The sequence below is a fragment of the Dermochelys coriacea genome, chromosome 4 (assembly GCF_009764565.3).
Source record: "Dermochelys coriacea isolate rDerCor1 chromosome 4, rDerCor1.pri.v4, whole genome shotgun sequence".
NCBI classification, from domain to species: Eukaryota; Metazoa; Chordata; order Testudines; family Dermochelyidae; genus Dermochelys; species Dermochelys coriacea.
In genome coordinates, this window is record NC_050071.1 from 45,197,986 (window position 1) to 45,219,820 (window position 21,835).

At 38.5% G+C, this 21,835-nt stretch overlaps 1 long non-coding RNA gene across 1 annotated transcript in view; it reads right to left on the reverse strand.

Annotated features, from left to right (window-relative positions):
* Positions 1-21,835, reverse strand: part of LOC119854846 — a 65,286-nt gene that overhangs the window by 37,763 nt on the left and 5,688 nt on the right. Inside the window, exons 2-3 of the long non-coding RNA XR_005292650.2 lie at positions 18,419-18,505; positions 10,063-10,134 (exon numbers count right to left, since the gene is read on the reverse strand). This is a non-coding gene — a long non-coding RNA (uncharacterized LOC119854846). The remainder of the gene's footprint in view (positions 1-10,062; positions 10,135-18,418; positions 18,506-21,835) is intronic.

Below are 21,835 nucleotides of genomic sequence, written 5' to 3' on the forward strand. Positions count from 1 at the left end.
TAAAATAAATGAGGCAGTGTTTATTTATACTAATTTCCTTAGATCCTCTGATGGAGAGCAAGAAACATTTCTGAAAGCAACTGAAATGGGATACTTTACTTCCAGTGCATCAACATTTGTGCTATGAGTTCAATCTCAACCAGGGCAAACAGACTGGATTCTCTGATCTAATGAAATGCAGTATGTATTTTAATGAAAAGTCCCTCAATTACAAAAGCACTGTAATTGTTTTTTCTCTTTTTTTTCCCCTCCAAACAGTGGATGCATTTTTTTTAAAAGCAAATCAATTAGGTTTACACCCGCACCACAGAACCTGTTCAGACAGGATTAGATGTGTGGCTTGAACCCAAGACCAGGACAGCATATTAAAATTTCCACTACAGGATAGTTTTCTAGGAAATCGTGTTGGATCACAAGGAGAATATATTTTCAGAAAAAGGGAAAACTATTTTATATATAAAACTAAAGAACTTCAGGGACTAAGAACATCAAATACATTTACCATGAGAATCACATTGTTACCCAGAGGATTCAGCTAAGTAAGAAAACACTTCTGAACATTTTGAATTTTGTTTCAGGAATAATGTATGCTTTAAAATATACATGTTTACATTTTTTGAGTAATTTAGTGACATTTAATGATACTTATTTATATTGTGCATAGTGCTAAAATGCACAGCACTCCAAATTCATTAATGAATTATGGCATGCATGTCGCTTTTTTAGTGAGGTTTTTTTTAAGTATGTTTTCAATTTTTAAGATAATTTAATGCCAGTGAAAGATGTGGGACTGATAGCAGAGTACCCTGAATTCTTGTTACCCACAGAATAGACATAGAATGAGCAGTGGCAATGAAAGACCCCCAAATATCTGCTAGTGTGCCTCACCCCAAACTGATGGCTTCACTTATGGGCAAGACAGTATTGCATCCTGCAGTCCTTCATGAAGAAACTGATGAAACTGCCAAGAAGGATAACAAGTAGTTACAACTATAATGGTGATTTTTGCAACGTGGACATAGGAACAGGACTGAAATAGTTATTTGTTATCCTGTGACATGCTGTACCTCAAAGTAGCACCCTATCAACCCCTATTCATCATTAATTTATGGTTGTGATATTACCTACAAAGCATGCCATGTAAGATCATATGTAAAGTCATGATCTGCTGAGACCCATTGTTCTGCCAAAATATGTATATTATTAGTGTGTATGAAGTTATGAGATTTTGTTGTATGGTTGTTATTGAAATATGTTGCGAGTTTGGGAGTTGCCCACTGCTAGTTCTCCAGTGACGAAGAAGGAGGTGACCCACACCCAGATGGGCGTTAAATGATCATTAATCAGGAGAGGAGTTTTAAACAAGGGATTTACAATTCTGTAAGGGCTTGTCTACACTGGCACTTTACAGTGCTGCATCTTTCTCACTCAGGGGTGTGAAAAAACACCGCCCTGAGCACAGCAAGTTTCAATGCTGTAAAGCGCCAGTGTAAACAGTGCACCAGCACTGGGAGCCGTGCTCCCAGAGCTGGTAGCTACACCTCTCATGAGGTGGTTTTTTTAGAGCTCTGGGAGAGCTCTCTCCCAGCGCTGCACCATGACCACACAAGCCACGTTAAAGCGCTGCAGTGGCAGCACTTTAGCATTGCCAGTGTAGACTAGTCCTAAGAGAGATGCATGAACATCAGACAATGGGGATTGCTCAACTCTATGACTCAGGTACACAAGACCACACTAGGGGGATTGCTCATCTCTGACTCAGCAAGGCCCACCAGGACATGTCTGGATTAGTATGTTCCAGGCACATGGACTGAGGGTAGAAAATAAGGGACAGTGGCACCATGTGACCATCTCTCTCCTCCCCTACCTATGCTGAAAGCAACAAGAGCACTGGGAAGAAAGAGACTTGAACTGAGGAGACTGGTCCCAGACTGAAAAGGAATGTCAGCCTATATATTAAGGACTATTAAGGACTGCAACTTTCAGTGGGATGAGAAAAACTGCTTGATCCAAATACTGCTTAGTCTAATAAGATTTAGGATTTAGACTGTGTGCTTATTTTCATTTTCTTTGGTATCTATCTCTGGCCTTTATGCCTACCACTTATAATCACTTAAAATCTATCTTTCTGTGGTTAATAAACTTATTTTAATGTTTTATCTTTACCAGTGAGTTTGTCTGAAGTACTTGGGAAATCTGCTCAGGTTACGAAGGCTGGTTCTTGTCCACTTTCCTTTGACAAAGTGGTAAACTAATTAACAAGTTTGCACTGTTCAAAGAAGGTCCTGAGCAGTGCAAAATGGTATATTTCTGGGGTGCGAGGGGGGGCGCATCTGCATTCTGGTGGCTGAGAGATAACAGCACCTGAAGGGGTTTGTTGCTTGTCACTAGCAAAGCACTGTGAGAGACGGATCAGGCTGGAGAGTTATGGGGGAAAAGTGGTTAAACAGTTCCAGGTTGTACTCTGAGGATCCCATCACATATCCATTGGAACAAACTCCCAAGAGATTTTGTGGATTCTCTTTGTGTCGTCAGATAAAGAGTAGCTGCCTTTCTAGAAGATATGTTTTAGTCACATACACATTTTTGGGCTCAGTTCAGTGGTAACTATGTGGAATTTAATGGCCAATGATATATAGAAGGTCAGACTAGATGATCTAATGGTTCCTTGTGGCTTTAAACTATATACGGTATAATAACTGTATAATGGCACACAATTTTCAAATGGGAATGATGATCACTCACTACCCACCTAAGTAGGTTTTAAAACTGGTTACCTATAAGTGAAAGGTTTCATATACGCCAACACTTCTCATATTTTTTCCCAGTCATTACTTGTTAGCAGAGATCAGTCACAGCCATGGTGCTTGTCTCCAAATCAGAATCCAAATCTCCTCCCATGTCAGAGATTGTTCATATCTGGTGTTACTTCAGCCATTAAAGAGAGCTCTGAGCTCCAAAATCTTATATCAGGATGTGAAATCAAAAACTTACCAAAGCTGGATGGCTTTGCATCTCATGTACCATATTCAAAAAGGTTGTCACTTCTCTTTTGGATTAAAACTTGGACACCTGCACATATCAGTACCTCCCCCACCACCCAAAAACAAACCAAAGCATAGGAGCAGCTGAGACACAGTAGAGGAGAATGAAAACTGGACATGTCCTAGCAATCGTATTTGTTAGTCACATTTTTCATATATTGTGAAAGAGAAAACATGGTGGAGGCTTAGGTAAAGTGAGAAGATTAATTGTAAAAAATCTGTCCTCCAATAGAGATCAATTAAGAAATAAGAAAAACTGCATGTCCCCTTCAATCTCTTGTGAGGACATTTTTTTTAAAACTAAAATGAACATCATGGAACAAAAATGTCTCACTTGTTTGCTGATTAAAGGGTCACTACCAGATCAATTCTGTACAAAACCTAAATTTTTGGCCAAAGCAAACTTTTACAAAACAAGAAGAATATTTTCATTTATTTATTATTACTATTTCCAATGCGAACAGATTTAAAACATGTAGCACATGGCAGCACTGTGATAGTTTCTGACTAGATACCATTTAGGATCAATGGTAAAACACTGTCTGAGCATACTAAAATTGAGAAAGCAAACAAGCAGCAAATGTACCAAAAAGGTTAGATGTTTGTTAGAACTGTGTTCATTTAAAAAGTGACCCATAAATTTAAGCCACCATCTCCCGAAGATGATAAGCATTTCACAGGTTTATCATTCTTAGTCATTCTTTTTTATATGTACATAGTTACTTCATATGAAAGAAAATCTTGAGTTCTGTACATTTTTAAGTGTAAAAACTGAGAACAATATAAACCAAAGCAAACACAAATGCCTCATAACTGTATTCTATTAAGCTCATGTCCATATGCTGCACATATCTACATGTATATTTTCCCTTTGTACTTTATGTACATCTATGCATGAAACAATCTGAGCTTAGCACATTTCTTACAGGTTCAGCCTTGCTGGCTCACTTGGTACAACTGATGCCTCTGAGCCACAAGGGCTTTCCAGCTGAATCTTGACTAAGAATGTACACAGGAACCAGCCACACCCAGTGGACAGAGGACTCTGCTAACTGGTTAAGTCCGCTTCAGTGTCTGGCCACCAAATGGCAGACACTACCAGCAGCTGCAGTATTCATCTCAAATTTATAAGACACCCTTTATTAACACCACATTTTAATACTAAACCAAATGATGTTTCGATAGAGACGAACATCTGTGTTGTGCATTCCCCTTGAGGAGCCCTCTCCCCTCAGTGGCAACATTTATTCTCTCTGAAGTTCTTTTAGAAACACATTGTGTAACCTGGCTTTTGTTCTATGTATATAAATATTTCACAGTGCATTTTGGAAGTTGTAGGGCCCAATTCTCACCCACATCAGTCCTTGGGTCCTGATCCAGGAAAGCACTTTAAGCACACAAGTAGCACCACTGAGTTCAGTTGCTATTACATGAGGGCAGTGACCCAGACCACAGCCAACCTACAGTTGGGGATCTCAGAACCAATATTTTCGGTCAGGGCCTGCATTGCAGATAATAGTAAATGCTGGGGAGTTCTTATTCAGGTTTTTAATTTGTCTAATAGCAGAAATTAATTTGGAGTTTTTCTGAACAGAGAGCTATTCAACTACCTACCCACCCCACCACCTTACAAATGCTCATTAAATGAAAAGTATGGGGAAACAATCCATAAAGAACAATTCAAAACAAAGTGATATGTAAAATTGGAGTTTCTGATTCTGTTATTCCAAGATTCGGTCTCCCTCTCACATTACTTATAGTAGGTTAGGGTATACATCAAGCATGCAAAAATTTAAATATAATAGCTTTATCATACTTAAATCTTTAAAAGAGAAAAGGCATACAGCCCCATCCTGCAGATGTTCACATTGTGCTTACTAGTATGAACAATTCCTGAAGTGCTCATGGTGGTGTGAACTACCCCCGGTGTTTGCAGGATCAGGTCATAATTTGAACAATGCCTGCCTATGTACAGTAGGCACACTTAAAGCTCATCTAGAGATGTTACTAATTCAAGTGCCATCTCCCATTTTAAAGACAGGAATTTTTTCTGGAACATTTATCATCTCTAAAACCAAATGAACTTTTTCATAGACCAGATTTCAATATCCTTCCTCCTGCTGAACAGTACACATTATTTCTTGAGTTGTTCCATTGAAATTCTAGAACCAATAAGATCTACAGAATTGAAGTCAAAGGAAAAACTGAAGGAGTAACCCAACATGAGTGAACGTATGAGGATCTAATCTTGAATATGCATTTTGTATTCCACATCTATACTGGTAGAAGGCTCTGGTTTGATATTGAGAATTGGGTATATTTTATCATTTAATTGGGAAAAGGTAAAAAATTTCATGTAACAAAATTACTTCTCAATGAAGCAATACAACAGTTGAAATTCCGTACTCCTGATTTACCTTGGTCCTTTGGTCCATCTACTATTTCTTTAGTGTATAAATAAAGGCAATACATTTATTTAGAATGATATTTAATGAAAATGAGCTTTCAGCTCCCTGGCTGGATTCATATATAATCTTGTTATACTCTCTAAAAATAGGTAAAACACAAAACTTTCAGTCAGTAAATCTTCCACCCAAATACGTAGGAGCAGAGCAACACATTTTAAATATACAGGCTAAACTCCCATTGACTTCAGTGCTGCAGGCTTAGCTCTTTAGTAAGGACCACTCCTGTTTATTAGTCAGACGGATCTAGAATGATTAATCTACTGTAATTACGTCTAACACTAATAACTGTGTGGGGGGTCCTGATTGAAGACTAATAAATCTAATTAAGAAAGATTTCTCACTAATTAAATCCTAATATCTAGTAAAGACTAATCTAAGTATCATTTGGGCACAGAAGCTAATTTTGCAGTAAAAGCTGTTTTTAATAATGAGAGCCAAGCTGATTTACAAGCAAGAGATTTTTGAAATCTTGTTAAAAATAATTGAAGCGTATGTCTTCAATACTATGTCATCTGAAAGCCAATTGTAAGAGGCAACCTACATAAACTGCAAGATTCTATAGAGGACACTGCTTCCATTCATGTCATACCCAGCACTGTAAAATTCTTGTGCAATTTTACTCGATTCAGAAATCTCCTTTCCAAAGATTTCCTGTGGGGGGGAACTATAAGGACTGACACTAAATTTGTCAGGTCAGATTAATTAGCATGTAAATTTCAATCTCTTTTCTTTATTTTGTGTTCTGCCTTAATAAAGAACACAAGTTAAAATATTTCAACCATCGCATCAGACAGTGTTGGATTTTAGCTTAATGTAGGGGAACATATAGTATATCTGCTCCTTCACATTTTCAGTGCTACCAATTAAATTGCAGATCCCTCTTTCATCCAGGGAGAGATGTGTTTCTTACCAAGAAAGTGGCAACATCTGCTTTCTAAGACAACATCTGCTAGGGAAGTGAAGAAAGCAGAATATAAGCTGTTTAGTCAAATTGTTCATAGATAAAGAAATAATTAATTACAAGAGGTGGAGCAGGCAACAGATTAGGATCTGCATGTAATTAGCTATGCTTCAGATGCCAAAACACACTGCTTGGGAAAATATAATTAATGAGTTATTGAGAGTGCCTGATGACTCTCAGCACTGCAGAGTGATAAGAGTGCTACAATCTGTGCCAAAATGTCTACTGGGCAAAGGTCTAATGAGTTGGTTTCTGTGCTTGCAATGAGGCATGCTCTGGAGCAGAATGCATTCCCACTGTGCCCAAGTCCCATTAGAACAGGCAAAATATATATATATATTTGTAACCACCGCCTGTGGAATATATAATCCTCACTCTCAGCCAAAGTCAGTTTTACCAGCAAAGGTTTAGTTTTGTCCAAGTGAAACAGTATAAAAAGATTACATTTTTCGGTACTTGCAGAGATTGCACTGATGAAGAATATAATGTAGTCTAAACCCTCACAAGCTGGTAATTTATTGCAGGACGAACTCAGAAGTCATAGCAACATACACTATAACATATTTAGCAGACGATGATGCAATGAGAAAAAGAGAATCCAGTTAGTGCTCTCTCCTGTGCATTTCTTAGTACCTATGTCCCAGATTCTGAAAAGAAAACCACGTGGCCAGATCCTGCCCCTGCACAGAGCCCTCTCACAGGGCTTTCCACATCTAGAATTTTATGTCCATCTTAATTTTAATTCATATCAAAATGCATTTGGGAAAAAACTGAAATTTTTGAAATATTTCAATTCACTTCACTTCACTTTCCTTTTGCCTCCAAAAGGTGATTTTCTACTCCATGTTGTGTTCCCCAGACTCCTTAAAATGTTTACAGATTAGCTGGGCAAATTCATTAAAGCTTAAAATTTCATGAGTCCCACATTCAAACTTCCATGCAAAACTGTTGCTTATGAATGTTGTGACCATTTTGCCTTGAGAGAGAACTGTCACATAGAAAGTCTCTCTCATGCACACAATGTATATATGGCTTAATTTTGCCAAACTAATTAACAATTTTGGGTGCCCAACTTGCAGCAACTTCAGAGGGCCCAATTTTTAGTGATGGGTATCCAACCTCTGAAAATGAGCTGTCTCTAGGTATCTGAAGTTGGGCACACAAAAATGGAGGCACTTGAAAAATCACTAGTCATTTTTGCAAATGTAAGTCATAAACGTGCATACACACAAATAGACACAACACCACACAAGTCCAGGTGGGAATTACAGTACTCAGGGAAGGATATATGTGCTTCATGTTTGATCACCAGAAGTGACATAGGCACATGACTTTAAAATAGAATTCAGGGCAACCACATTGAGATACGAGTTGGAGGCTGAAATTATTATTATATTACAATTACAGTTTTGATCTTGGATATAGAGCACATTAAAGTCAATATAGTTTTTCTGTTTACTTCAGTGGGATTTGGATCCAGCCCTGTGACTATAAGGGGAATAAAAAAAAAAAAAAATAACATGGCCAAACAATATTTAAAAGCATGCTGTAGAGCAAACTAACTCAAGCTAAACTACATATAATATCTAGTAATGGAGGAAACTGAAGTGGATTCAGATTACGGATACTTACTGAAATTGTGAATACAAGGACATTCTAATCAGGCAACATGGCCTTCTTCTCGTGGCACAAAACCCCGCCAGCTCAATTACTTCTTGTCTTTTTGCAGGAGAGGACTGATGGCCTGCCACATGACCTCTAAAATCTTTGTGAGATAGACTATTCTTCCATCTGGTGTTTGGGAGCTACCAGGACAAACCACAACCCAATTACAATCCCTCCATTCTGCTTTCTTTTGTAGCTACTGAGGGTGTTAATTACAGCTGGTGGAAAGTTTTCAGATGGAACAGTTTTCCATTGTAAAGTGCCAATTCCACAAAATTGAAATATTCCCAGGAAATGTGTCAATCAAAATTTGATGGAAATTAGGGAGGGTGATCACCCTCCAACCTGCCTGATTTCCTGCTTACTAGCCAGCAGGTAAGCTCTCCAGCTCTGATTCAGTCCTGGATTTTCCTGCAAAAAAATGTGTATCTCCACTCCTAAATAGTTCAGATAACGAAGGTCCATTGTCTCAGTAAAGGAACAACGTACACCAACTTGCTACCTTGACTGGAATTACCCACACAGTTCACAACACTGGATTCATTTTGATTAATGAACAAAAAATTATTTTACTACAAATGAATAGGTTTTAAGTGAGTACAAGTAATAAGGCATTAAAGTCAGAAATAGTTACAAGAATTATAAAGATAAATCGCTTTCTAAACTTAAACTAGACTTGGTTTAAAGTGAAGTTCCCAGTACCATTGCTGACCAAGTTTCAAGTAAGAATCTGCATCCAAAGTCCATAGACTACTTCTTTTGTCTTCTTAGGTGGGAAAAAAGAGCTGGACAGGGAGAGAACTTAGGGTGTTTCCCCCCTCATTTTTATAGTTCAGTCACTCTTTGAAATGCATTTCCCCAAGAGTGACCCCTAAATAAACTTCTTTTCAGCTGGGAACAAGGAGACAGAGTCTCATGGGGGAAAGTGTAATGCCGTTGTTTGCTAAAATCACCTCCTTTTCTTGACAAAGAATGGCCACTTGATAGGTGATGGCCCATCAGTTTTGATGACACCTGGCTGGGGTATCAACTTGCCCTTTGTCTTTGAAAACCTCTTTGGGAAACAGGTTTATCCTCTTCCCAGATTTGACTAGTAAACACACTTCAGTCATGATTTTAGCTTATGTTCATAACTTTATATGTAAAGTTGCTACATGCATTCTGCCATGATATTACTGACCAGCAAGTTATTAGTTTTCACATGATATCTCAACAAGGCATATTTTATACAACGATTACTACCATGGTGTATAGGGTACAAATACAGGGGCGCATTCTGTCACAATATGCATATCCTCTGAGAAAATGACTCAAATCTGCATCCGATAGCCCTCCTAAACACATAAGTAGGATTCACCCCAAAGTTAAAGTAGATTAAGAAGGATTTTTCATCACACCAGCCAAGAAGGAGCAGGAACTGTAGAGGCGCACTACTTACTCAAGCCAGGGAGAGGAAGAAGGGGCACTATTTTTAGCAGAGGAGGGAAGCTTCATTCCACCTTTATAATCATACCATTACTTTGATCCCTGGGCTCAACCAGTCAGGGAACACAAACGAATGCATGAGACTTAAAACTAGTCACAACCAACCTACCCATCTTAAAATTCAAACACAAATTGTAGAAATTTGCCAACATACATTTTCACAATCTTCTAAAACATTAGTAGTTTTATATTGATAAATTGTAAATGTTACCATAATTGTTCCTTTTATTCTATTTTGTTAATCTGGAACACAAACAAATCCCAATGAAAACATATTGGTTGTGAATTGTTAATCCACATTTGGTTGTTAGAGATCAGTGAATAGTATTTTCAAATTTGGGGGTCTTAATATTTTGAAACATGAATACCATTGAAATGCAGGCTACTTGACAAAAGTAGCACATTTGTATTTGTTTCATATGGTATGTGAAACACCTACCTTTTACGTTGATCTGCAAGGGATTCATGTCACATCCAGTAGTGGTTGTAGCAATGTCTCTCTATTGGGATCCTACAATTAACAAAATACAGAAATGAAATTTTTAACAACCTATGATGTGGGGGGAGGGAGAAGTGATTACTGCTGTACAAGCAAAACAAACGACAATAAGTTTTAACCCGTTTTATTAAACCATAACGTTTTTACATGAAAACTGAAATTATAATGATATGGGCAGAATCCACCAATTTGTTATTTTTGTATGAGATAGGTACATTTTCTAAGTGAAAATAAGTCACTAAATAAACCTAGCCATTGCTTAAAATAGTCACCAAGACAGCCATGGAAAAAAGAATTATTTTCCTTGAATGTTGTGGCCCTTAAGAGGCTGACATGCAGAGAATTATTCTTTGAGTTTCCTTTGCTATGGAGCACCAACTAATAAACCAAGAGACAATTTGGCTCCCACATATGCTTCTTATCTCCTCAGTCAGTTGTGACATATATTCAGCTTTCTAGTAGTGTGCCTTTTCTAGACTTTGAGCATTGCTCTACCTGAGCAAAGACATCCAAAACTAAGGTCAAGCTGGCCTTAGGAAGAATGCTGTGTTTACACAACCCATCAGCTATGTTAGGTAAACTCATTTCAATCACTACATGTCAATATGAGCCTTCTATGAAAGCTTTGTTTTAGACATTGCCAGTCATCCTGGTAATTTTGTTTCTGCCGTACTGCCCAGAGACAGGATGAGTAGTGTCCTTTGAATGACCATATCCTCTACAGGAGGAGACTACACAAGGATGACCCTATGAAAAGAGACTCCTGTGTTGGATAGATCATTAGTAGTTTTCTTGTATTCATCTTTCTCTTTCTATTATTGAAGAGGAAAATACTTCATTCTTTTATTCTTATTTTGTTTGAATACCACAAAAATAATCTCATACAACAGCCATCATAGCACACTCTGTTTTATATGAATTGAGATTATACTGGATTGATGGGATCTGATTGTACATAGTTACTCAGAACTAGCCTGAAGGCTTCATCACAGTTGAAATTGTGGCTTATCAGCTTTCAGAAAAACACTGGGTTTTTTTTCTTTGATTTTTTAAAACACACAAAAAATATATTTTTACACTTTTCTGTTTATATTTAACTATTATGCTCAAAGTTATATGTATTTTTCAGAAGTAGTCTGTGAACTCTGGAAGGTTTATATGTTGCAAAATTGTGACAGAATTCTCTTGCATATCTGCAACCCTCGTGATTCTCTTACATTTGCAGGGTAGGATGTAGTTAGAGCTTTTTATTCATCGTCCTACCACTTCTTCCCTAATGCAATGTAATGAGCAAGCTTAAAAGCCATTATTCTTATCACACTAATTTAATCCTTTTTAAAAGAAATCATATTTTAAATGGTTTTTGCCAGGAAGTAATTATTTGCTATTTTTCACAGCCCCCCCCCCCCCCCCCGCTTCTTGAAGAAAGACAAGCCTAACATGTTTGAAAACCTCCAGATTCTTACACCCTTTAGCATACTCCTTTGAATACTTCTCATTTCATAACTTTTGCTTATGTGTTGACAAGGAGAAGGTTCCAGAACTGGAGATTGCTGAATTTAATAAAGTGTAACTTATTCCAGAGCTTCAACAGAAAGTTTCTGATATCATATATATGTAGAGAATGAGGTGGGTGAAGGAAGACGTTGACTGGGATTTGATCAAAGCAAGTGCTTTGGCTATGATCATGGGGATAAACTGCTACATGTAAGTTATGTATCTGGAGCCTCTTTGTTCCAATAAATGCCAGCACTCTGCCAAAAAAAGTGAGTATTGCTTTTAAGCCTCCAAAACCAACAAATCATTGCATTTTCTTAGCACCTCTTGATGACACCTCTAATTGTGGCTTCCAAATTGACAACAAAACAAGAGTCTCATTTGTCTAAAATGCAAAAGTCAAACTATTTGTTTGAACTCCTGATAGAGAAAAATATTCATATGAAAAAAAAAATCCATTGTCAGCTCCATCACTGACCAAAGCCATATTAGAATACGCTGCCCTCTTCTTCAAAGTCTAAGAATATTTCTTCCTTTATAAAGTGAGTGTGATTTGATTAAATGACTACTTTACTAACTAATAAAGAACTAAGCATCTTTCAGAACTGTAGCAGTCTCTAATCTAGAGCCAATGGAGGATACAGGCAAAAAAGCAAACTGCCTTCTTCAACTAAATAAATTATTTGTATTTGTCATGCTTTCCATTTCCATTAACATTCTTGGTATTTTCATTAGCTGATCATAAGAAAACAGATTTTAGATATGATTTTTCCACCCTATAGTTTACTCTTTCTTATGCAGTAACACTTTTGTACACATATATTGCTTTTATTTAAAGTGATTCCAAGGAAAAATTATACAGCCTCATTTCAGGGCTCTCCTTTGAAACATGATCAGTTGCAGTGGACAGAAAACTCAATCCTTTCTAAAGCTGGCAATTTTAAAGTTAAAATCAAGTGGCAGTTTGGCAGAATGCATGGGTAGTTTCAGTACTGCTCCTTGTGTTGAGGTAGTCACAATACAAAAGCCATCATGAGAATAGGTACTAATTGGCACCCATATTAAGTAGTCAAAGTAGGATTGACTGAGCATAGATGGACATTGCAGTGCCCTCTAAACCCTGGACATGCAAGTTATGTACCTGGAGCCTCTTTGTTCCAATAAATGCCAGAACTCTGCCAAAAAAAAAAGTGACTATTGCTTTTAAGCCTCCAAAACCAACAAATCATTACATATTCTTAGCACCTCTTGATGACACCCCTAATCTCCGCCTTTCTACCTACATCAGGACTGAGGCATTTTGACAGAGCAGAGGGAAGAAAGCTTGGACTGCTGATGCCTAATTTGTGCAAGCTCTGTGGATAAGTAAAGGACATCAGCCTTCAGGATAGTCAAACCAATACTTCTCAGGAGCAAGTGGACCCTTGATAGACTACCAAATTCAGATAGTCATGTGGCTAAATCTGGAAACCTGGATTCTCTTTCTAGCTCTGCATACTTCTAGTGTGATCTTGGGCAAGTCACTTAGCCTCAGCCTCTAAGCACTGCCATCTGAAAATTGGGACTATCATATTTACACACCTCACTGGGGCAATGTGCTTACGGATCTTTAGATGAAAGGTGCTATAGAAGCACAAAATAAAATTAAAATAAATGTGAACGTAGTACAATGAATCTTTACTTATGAAGGACATGTGGGGGTACATGGCACAAGTAAAAGCCTGAGTGGTGCTGAATTCTCCAGTGTATCAGATTTTGACCTTTAGGTTTCCCTAATAAAGCCAGCTATCAATTATCCCAAGTAGCTGTCATAGCAGCTAGAGATGGGTGGGCACAGGAAGGACCAGCCAAACCTCCATGCCAGGCACAGGAACCGGGGTGGCCATTATGTCATCTCCACAGCACCAGAGGATCCCCCTATCTAAAGGATATTCCAACCTTAACTGCAGCAATAGATATACATTACCTTTGTATTACTAGCACAGTGCATAGCAATCGCAACACGGGAGAATCTGAGGTTATATTTTTATAACAGACACCCAGAATAAATATAATCACACCCCTCTGATCTGGAAGGTATTAAAGCATGGTGCAAAATCTTCAGCCCTGCTATACTCAGCACAGGATGCAATTTAGCAATAACCCTTCAGTGATTACATTCAATCCGAGTATAACCCCATTTAAGTCAATGAATTGAATCCATGGAGGAATTTGTCACTTTGTGTCTTCTCCCACACTCACCCTCCATAAAAAAAATCATTAAAAGCCTGAGGGTTATTTTTGACTCTAGCTTATTTTTTCAAGAGATCTAAACCACAAAAAGAAATTGACAAAACCTTAAACAACAACACTGGTTCATTTAGAATGGCCTCATTCTTCTGGTATCTTGATCACAGATACCACGATATAGCAACCAATGGCACAGCAGAACCATTATTATTATTGTTAGATTTGCATAGTGCCCTCAAGCACTTTTCAAACACAGAAGGTATCAGCATAGGAGTTCACAACTAAACACAGAGATTAGTGGGAAGGGATACAGCAAAAGTAGGGCACCCAAGTGCCATCTTGGCCAAACAAAGGTTTGGGTTTTTTAAATGTACTTGTCAGTGTAAGTCATCTGGATACTTACAGAAAGCACAGCAGTTTTCATCTGCCACTAAGTGGAATTTCACACTACTTGCACAAATAGCACCAGTTTAGATGGTTCCCCGAGCACTGGCTAGGATATAAAGACTACTACAGAGTTTTTAACTTGTTTCTGGTTCAACAAAAAGTTTGCTGTCATACATTATTTCAGGACATTCTTTTCCATCACTGTTTACATTTTTCTAAATACTTGAGCCCTACCCTGTTCCTAACTGTTTACTTTGTTTTCCCATGGAATTGTGTGTGTTCAAAAGAATCTTATTTTTCATGGAAGTCCTAGTGGGAGGGAGGCAATCACACAGCAGTGGCAATTAATAATATATAGACATTATTTACAGATTAGTCTGATTATGCCATTGACGGAAGAAAATAGAGAACTTTTTAAATCTCTAAAATATAAGTACCTTCTCCTCCATGTTTCTTTCACTACTTTTCGTATTACTACACTGCATTGTGGAAAAATTATGCTCTGCTTCTGCATTCCTTCTGCTCCCAAAATATCCATGATTTCGTGTGCAAGCAATGCAGATTTAGATCCTTTGTTCACTTTTTGCGGGGAGGAGGCGCATAAAAGGGTCAGTTTAGCTTGGAAAACATACTGAGGATAATTATGTGTGTCTAGAGAAGAAAAGCTTTTGTACTTCCCCTTGATACAAAGTACTTCATGTGTATGTGAAATCTTCAATCTTCTGCCTACTTTAGATTAAATGCAGCCAAGGGAATGTTTGTGTCTATAACATTTAAAGAGTAAGTATATTTAAAAAAAATGTACCATAATTTTCAATTATGCACTCACAATCTATAATTGGTTGAAAGAAAAAAAGATTGCATATAAAGAGTCATCTGCATGCTCTGGATTCATGTTACAGCAGCATCTTCTGAATGGAGATGAGAGAAGTGGAGGAAAACTAATGAGGTAGGCAATGTGAGCCTTATTAAAGACAAAATTTAAAAGGAAAGGACGAGTGTAAAAGTGGGAAAGTCATAATACCCATAGATCAGTTAAAAGCAGCGCAGATGAGATCTGAAGTATCTGATGATGCAGAATAGGAACAGAATGAAGAAACACCACTCTCCCAGTCAGAATATGCTTCAATTACTTAACCAAAGGCTCTGAAGGCACTGAACAATGTTCATGCCACAACATACAAGTGGACCCCTGGTATTTGGCCATGTAAATGACGAATAAGGAACATCTGGATCATTTGTTTAGAGACTATCTGTGACTCCCTTAGAGAAAGGAATCTAACTGTAACCTTGAACCACAGTAGAAAAAAGAAGAAAAAGATCATTGTCAAATAATCAAAAAATCAAATCATCACTGAATGCCAAGTACCATACCTCACTAACCACCCACTTTGTCTCCCAACACCCCACACGGTGCAAAGTGTTACAGAAAGTAGTAGAAAATCTGTCTCAGTAGCACCTGAGCTCCACCAGCATCTAGGCCTTGTCCTCATTTAAAAAAAAAAAAAAAAAAAAAAAAAAAAAAAAAGGTTCATTCAAGTTAGCCATGCCACAGCTCCCCACAGTCTTTACCTTGAAATGCTAACTTGTGCAAAAACTAGAACCTCCTCATCTTCCTAAAATTTTAATTTAGTTATTTAACTTGTGTTAAAAACACACCTTTTATTTTTAAGACCCTTTCTAGTGAGCCTTCAGACTTTCATACAGCACAGGTAATCAGTCTTATCCTAGGCAGAGACAAAGGTCAAACATCTTTGCTGACAGTACTAGACTTATCAACAGTTCCCCACAAAAGTGCTACTAGTTGACATGTGCAAAGAGGTAGAGAATTTAAAAGACAAGTTAAACTGGCTTTGTTCATTTTTTTCAGGAAGATCCCAAAAGCTCATGTTGAACAACAGTTCCTGCTCCCTGAAAGCTCACATATGCAGGGTCCCACAAGTTTTGATCATATCCCTTCTCCTACTCATCATCTATGCCAGAGTCTAGAGGAAATCATATTGTGCCATGGGATCAAATATCAACATGTCAATAACACTGAGTTTTAGGTTGTAAAAAGCAGCAGACAATGACAGTCATTAAATGTGATTTTATCTTGATGATGTATGTTTAATTGCCAAAGAATTAACACCTGGACAAAGTATCTTAACACATTCCCCAAGCAGGGGGTTTAATCCTGTTCATGGGTGCAACTGTCACTATTGAAAAGGAGAGAAGATATATTGAAAATAGAAGATGAGAAAACATTTAACTATGCCGTGGGCTGAAAAAATTCTCTTCCTACCTCCTCCCTAAGTAAAGCAGCAGGCACGTAGCAGGTTTTGTGGCTGGAGCAGCAGCAAGAGTGCACACCCACAAATTTACATGTAGTGTCTCTTTTGTAGGCAAAGAGATAACTCAGGGATCGGCAACCTTTGGCACGCGGCCCACCAGGGTAAGCCCCCTGCCAGGCCGGGCCGGTTTGTTTACCTGCCATGTCCGCAGGTTAGGCCGATCACAGCTCCCATTGGCCACAGTTCGCAGCAGGTCTGTGGGAAGCAGCATGGGCCAAGGGACGTGCTGGCCACCGCTTCCCGCAGCCCCCATTGGCCTGGAGCAGCGAACCGTGGCCAGTGGGAGCTGCAATCGACCGAACCTGTGGACGCGGCAGTTAAACAAACTGGCCCAGCCCGCCAAGGGGCTTACCCTGGTGGGCAGAGTGCCAAAGGTTGCCAATCCCTGAGATATCACTTCAGGACCAGTTCTGCCCTCTGTCACACTGGCATAACTCTTCTGAAGCCAATGTAGTTACATCAGTGTAAAACTGGTATAAAATAATATCAAAATCAGGATTTTATATATTATTTGTTTTACCATAGTGCCTAGGAGCCCTAATCAAGAACTAGGAGCCCATTGTGCTGGGTGCTGTACAAAATACAGAACCAACAAATAGTCCCTGCCCCAATGAACTCACAATTTAAATATAAGACAAGAGACAACAGATAGATACAGACAGATGTGGGAGTCTAAGGAAACAATGAGACAATATTGATCAGCATGATAAGCACACCAGCAGCCTAACTTAAGTTTTTTTTCTAGGTATCACAGCAAAGGAAAGTTTTAAAGAGGGATTTAAAAGAATAAAGTAGCTCTGTGGATGTTTACAGGGAGCTCTTCCAAAGCATGAAGGGCAGCTTTTACAACTTAAAGAACTGTACAAATGTTAGCTGAAATAATCTTCCCAGGATATGCAGAAAATGAAGCACAGAAGACCTGATTCTCTTCGGCTCTACTCCTTGTGCAATCGTGTACAGCTGTACACAGTGGATGTAAAATGCTACCAGATCAGAATGGCAGCATTTTACTCCTACTTTAATGACTTCGCAAAGTGCAAGGAATTAAGGAACAAGGCCCCCAGGGCATATGTGGCTTGCCCGAGGTCACACAGCAAGTCAGTGGCAGAATTGAGATGAGTTCCCTACTTCTGGTGCTCTGCTAAGCAAAAAATATGCTCCCTCAAGGGCTGCAGTCCCCAGAACCTTTAATCTGGAACTTTTCCCCAGCACTTCTAAAAGAAAAAAAAATTAAGCGGCCTTGCTGTAGGAAGGGGATGAAACTTTTTTATGATCATTAGTCTGATCCCCACAGGCCTGTTTATACTGTAGCTTTTCTCTCTTCAGTCAGAGGAAGCAATAAAATAGTATTTTAGAGTTTGGCAAATACCTAATAACTTCCTGGGACACACAATATACAGTACATGAACTGAGAAAAGCTTTTGATCATTATCTTGGGAACTACACAACATAACAGAGCATGAAGTTTACTCTTATGTGAGCCATTTCCTGACACAACTGTTCCAAGAGCTCAGCATCTATTCACTGGGATAATTGTGACAGCTGGATACTGTACTAATGTATATTATATTTATTAGTCATATATAGACTTCATTTTCCTTTACCAGAAGAGACGTGGACGTGTATGAATCTCAAGGAAAAAGTAATTTAGTTACCTTTTCATGGCGAGACATACAGAGATTACACTTACAGTGCAAAGATTTCAGTTAATCTAGGATAAAGATCAAATTAAAGAGGAGAGTAGCCACTCTAGAGGCTAGACAACCTTCTAAATTTGGTTATTTGCATTATTAAACTGCTTCAAGACATATGGACAGACTTCTATAAGCAGCCTATTAGTTCATTCTTACCTCTCCTGTGCCATCTAGTGTTTTCAAGATGTTACTGAGAATTTAACACTTTGTTAAGGTTTCAGCTGACAATTTCGCCTTCCTGTACTGTTAAGGAAGCACAAACAAATTAAAAAAAAATTTTCTCAAAGGGGAGTCAAAGTAATGGAAGTTGAAAATGAACAGTGCTTTACTGACCAAACAACATAAAGGGAAGGGTTTACACTTTAAACAGGAAACTCTGGTGTACACATATTGAGACACAGCATAATAAAACCAAGAAGTCTCATCAGAGTCCTGTGCAGTGCAGTGCAAGTAGAATTCAGAGCCCAGCCTACACATCTGTTTGGAAAAAGGCAGACACACAGTGAGGACTCAAACACAACTACCTTCCCATATTTATGTTTCCACATTTTTGCCCAACTTGTATTTTGGGCTTGGGTACCTCATCTTGTCAAAATAGACACTAATAGCTGTGGCTGCAGCACCTACTGCATACATTGTTCCCCAGAACTAACCCTACTGTCCTGTGGATACAGCCTATCAGCCCTCTAGCTAAAAGCACATGCTATTCCCATGGTGCACGGTTAGGAAACGCTTCCTTCCATCAAGCTGCAGGTTGCTTGACATACCAATATATGGAAACTGGCTGTTAATTTTGTCATTGAAATTTCTGACACAAGTCGTGACCCAAAAAATAAACCCACAGCTTTTTTGACATGCTAGACTGCTGGTACATACAGATACTCTCACTGCAAGGCTCAGTATTGTTCAAGTGTACCACAAAGCTGCCCGCCTTCATAGTGACAAAGAAGCAGCAAGTTTTATCAAGAGCTGTAAGAGTGTGGAGAGCCACCTGCCAAGCAAGTCTTTTTTTGTCTAAAATTTAAGAAACACTTCAAGTTCACAAGCCAGCGGTGAATTCTGGAAGTAGAAGAATAAAGCTACCCACTTGGGAAAAAGGAGACAGATTCAATGTTGACAAGCTCTCATGATTTTATTATGAACACAGTATGTTGAAAAGCAGGATTTCTATCCCATGGGAAGTTTGATATTGTTCCAGATCAGGATGAAAAGTTGAAAGATCAATTTTCTTTTTTCAGAATGGAAAGTTCCAAAATATTTAGATTCAGAAATTTGACACTCTCAAATGTCTGATCAAAACAGTGACATTCTTGAATCGAAATGTTTTGTTGCAGTTTGTTCACATTTTCTTTCAGCTCAATTCAACATTAATCTGTCTGCACATGCTGCAGTGCATGAAGGGAGTTGAAATTCAGACGATAGTAGTTTGGGTAGGGAGCCTGGCCCATAGAAGAGAATGGGAGCATGAAGTACTTTAAATATAATTCCCAGGAGGCACTGTGGCAGCTCCCAGGCATACACAGATTAAATGTCAAACCAAGCCAAATCGAAAAATTGCAGTTCAACAAACCAAAAGGATTCCATTCAGGTTGATCTGACCCAAAATAAAATTTTTCATTTTTGATTTTCCCAACAGGAAATCAAAACCATTTGGCAAAATCAAAGGGACATTAATAGAAAATTCCTGTCCAGCTCAAGCACAAGTCTCATATCTGATGTTTTTCTTAAAACCTCTGCTACTGGAAGCATATAATTACATAAGAATCTCATCTTTCACTTTAAAAAAATAAGTTCTTCGTCCTCATAGCTGTGGAAAAAAACCCTGAAAACATTGTTCAAGTATACCCTAAAAACTCAGAAAACAGGAGGCAAATAAAAAGAACCCAATACTTATTTCTTTCACATCATTATTTTCATTATTTTGGGATTAAGGGGAGGTCAGTATGACACTTCAACCCATATTCTTCACAGTGATATTATTATGATATGATTATAGCATGATTATTATACATTTTGTGCAAGACAGGTCATGTAAGATATCATTGGAAAAGTTAGGATAACCATATTCAGCCAATCATATTTGTATGCATGTATCATTTTGTATGTGAAGTTATAAATATTGACTAGGAATCTGTATTTCAAATGGGCTTACTCCGGGAAACACCCACAGCCAGCCTTTCAGGTACAACAATGAAGAAGCCAGACAGTGCCGATGGCTCATCAGGAAAGACAATGGACCCCGGAACAACTTAACCTTCTTATAAATGTTCCAGACAGCCTGTAAGTAATGGCTGCTATGACTCAGCACAATATGCCAGGGCATGTAACCAGGCCACATGACTCTGGACTCCATCTTGGAATGTCTGTATTTTTCCACAAACTGGTCTGGGAACCACATTTAAAACAAAGGGTCCCTGCAATATGCTAAAGCTGTACAAAACAGGTAGTGACATCATCTGTTGTTCTTCACTCCCCACACAAAAGGACTCCTGGAAACACCTCAGAAACAAAGACTGAAACAGGGGAAGTACTGGACTCAGACTAAAGGAATTTCTAGCCTGTGTATGAAATGCAGCTTGTGCCTTAAGAATCTGAAAGCCTGCTTGTACCATCACCGAGGGTGAGAAACTGCTAATTCATATCCAATCTATCTAGTACGCTAAACTTAGTTTGCATTTTTGTTTATTTGCTAGGTAATCTGCTTTGATATGTTTGTTATCCCTTAAAATCTATCTTTTGTAATTTAAACCAAATGTGCCTTTAAGTGAAGTATCTGGGGGAAAATCTCAGCTTGGTTTAGCACAAGCTTGTTGCATTTCCACATTGAGGGGGAGGTGAACTGGATAATAAATTCATACCGGTTGGGGTTCGGAAAAGGGAAGGACTTTATAGCTCTGGGATCCTAGGCTGGGAAGCTGGTGATTATTTTGACTGTAGCCTCTCTATTGTTGGTTTATGCAGTGGCTGGTCAGAGACCCTGCATATGACTGGGTGTGAATGCTGGAGGAGGTGTAGGACTAGGATCGGGTCTGCAGCTTGTCACAGCAGCACAGTGTGAGAGGGAGCCCAGGCTGGTGGATCAGAGGGGTCAGTGGTACCTCAGTTCCAGGTTGCACCCCAGGGAGAACCTGTCCTGGTCAGGATTTTTAAGTTCTTGGGGTTGGCAATACTGAAATAATACTGCATTCTATCTCATACCTCTCAAGGCCTTGCTATACTAGGATATTTTTGCTAAAATTTCCCATGGTTCCTAGCACCATTTCATTTCCACCAGTGCAAGCAATAGTAGAAGCTCTAGTCAGTCATTGACATTTAAGCACCATGTCCTCTAACCCTGCTCAGAGAGAAGGCATCAACCATTTGTAGTTTTCCTATACTAGCTCTCCCAACTTTTCTACCAAAACAGTAAATCTGAAATGCTGGTAGCAATCATAGGAAATTCTGAAAGACTATCAGACTATTTTGATAACTTTTTCCTTCAAGAAATTGAAACAGATTTTTGGTTTTAAAGGAGATGTATGGTTTCAATGAAATTTTCATCAGGAGGGTTTCTCAAGTCCAGGATGAAATTTC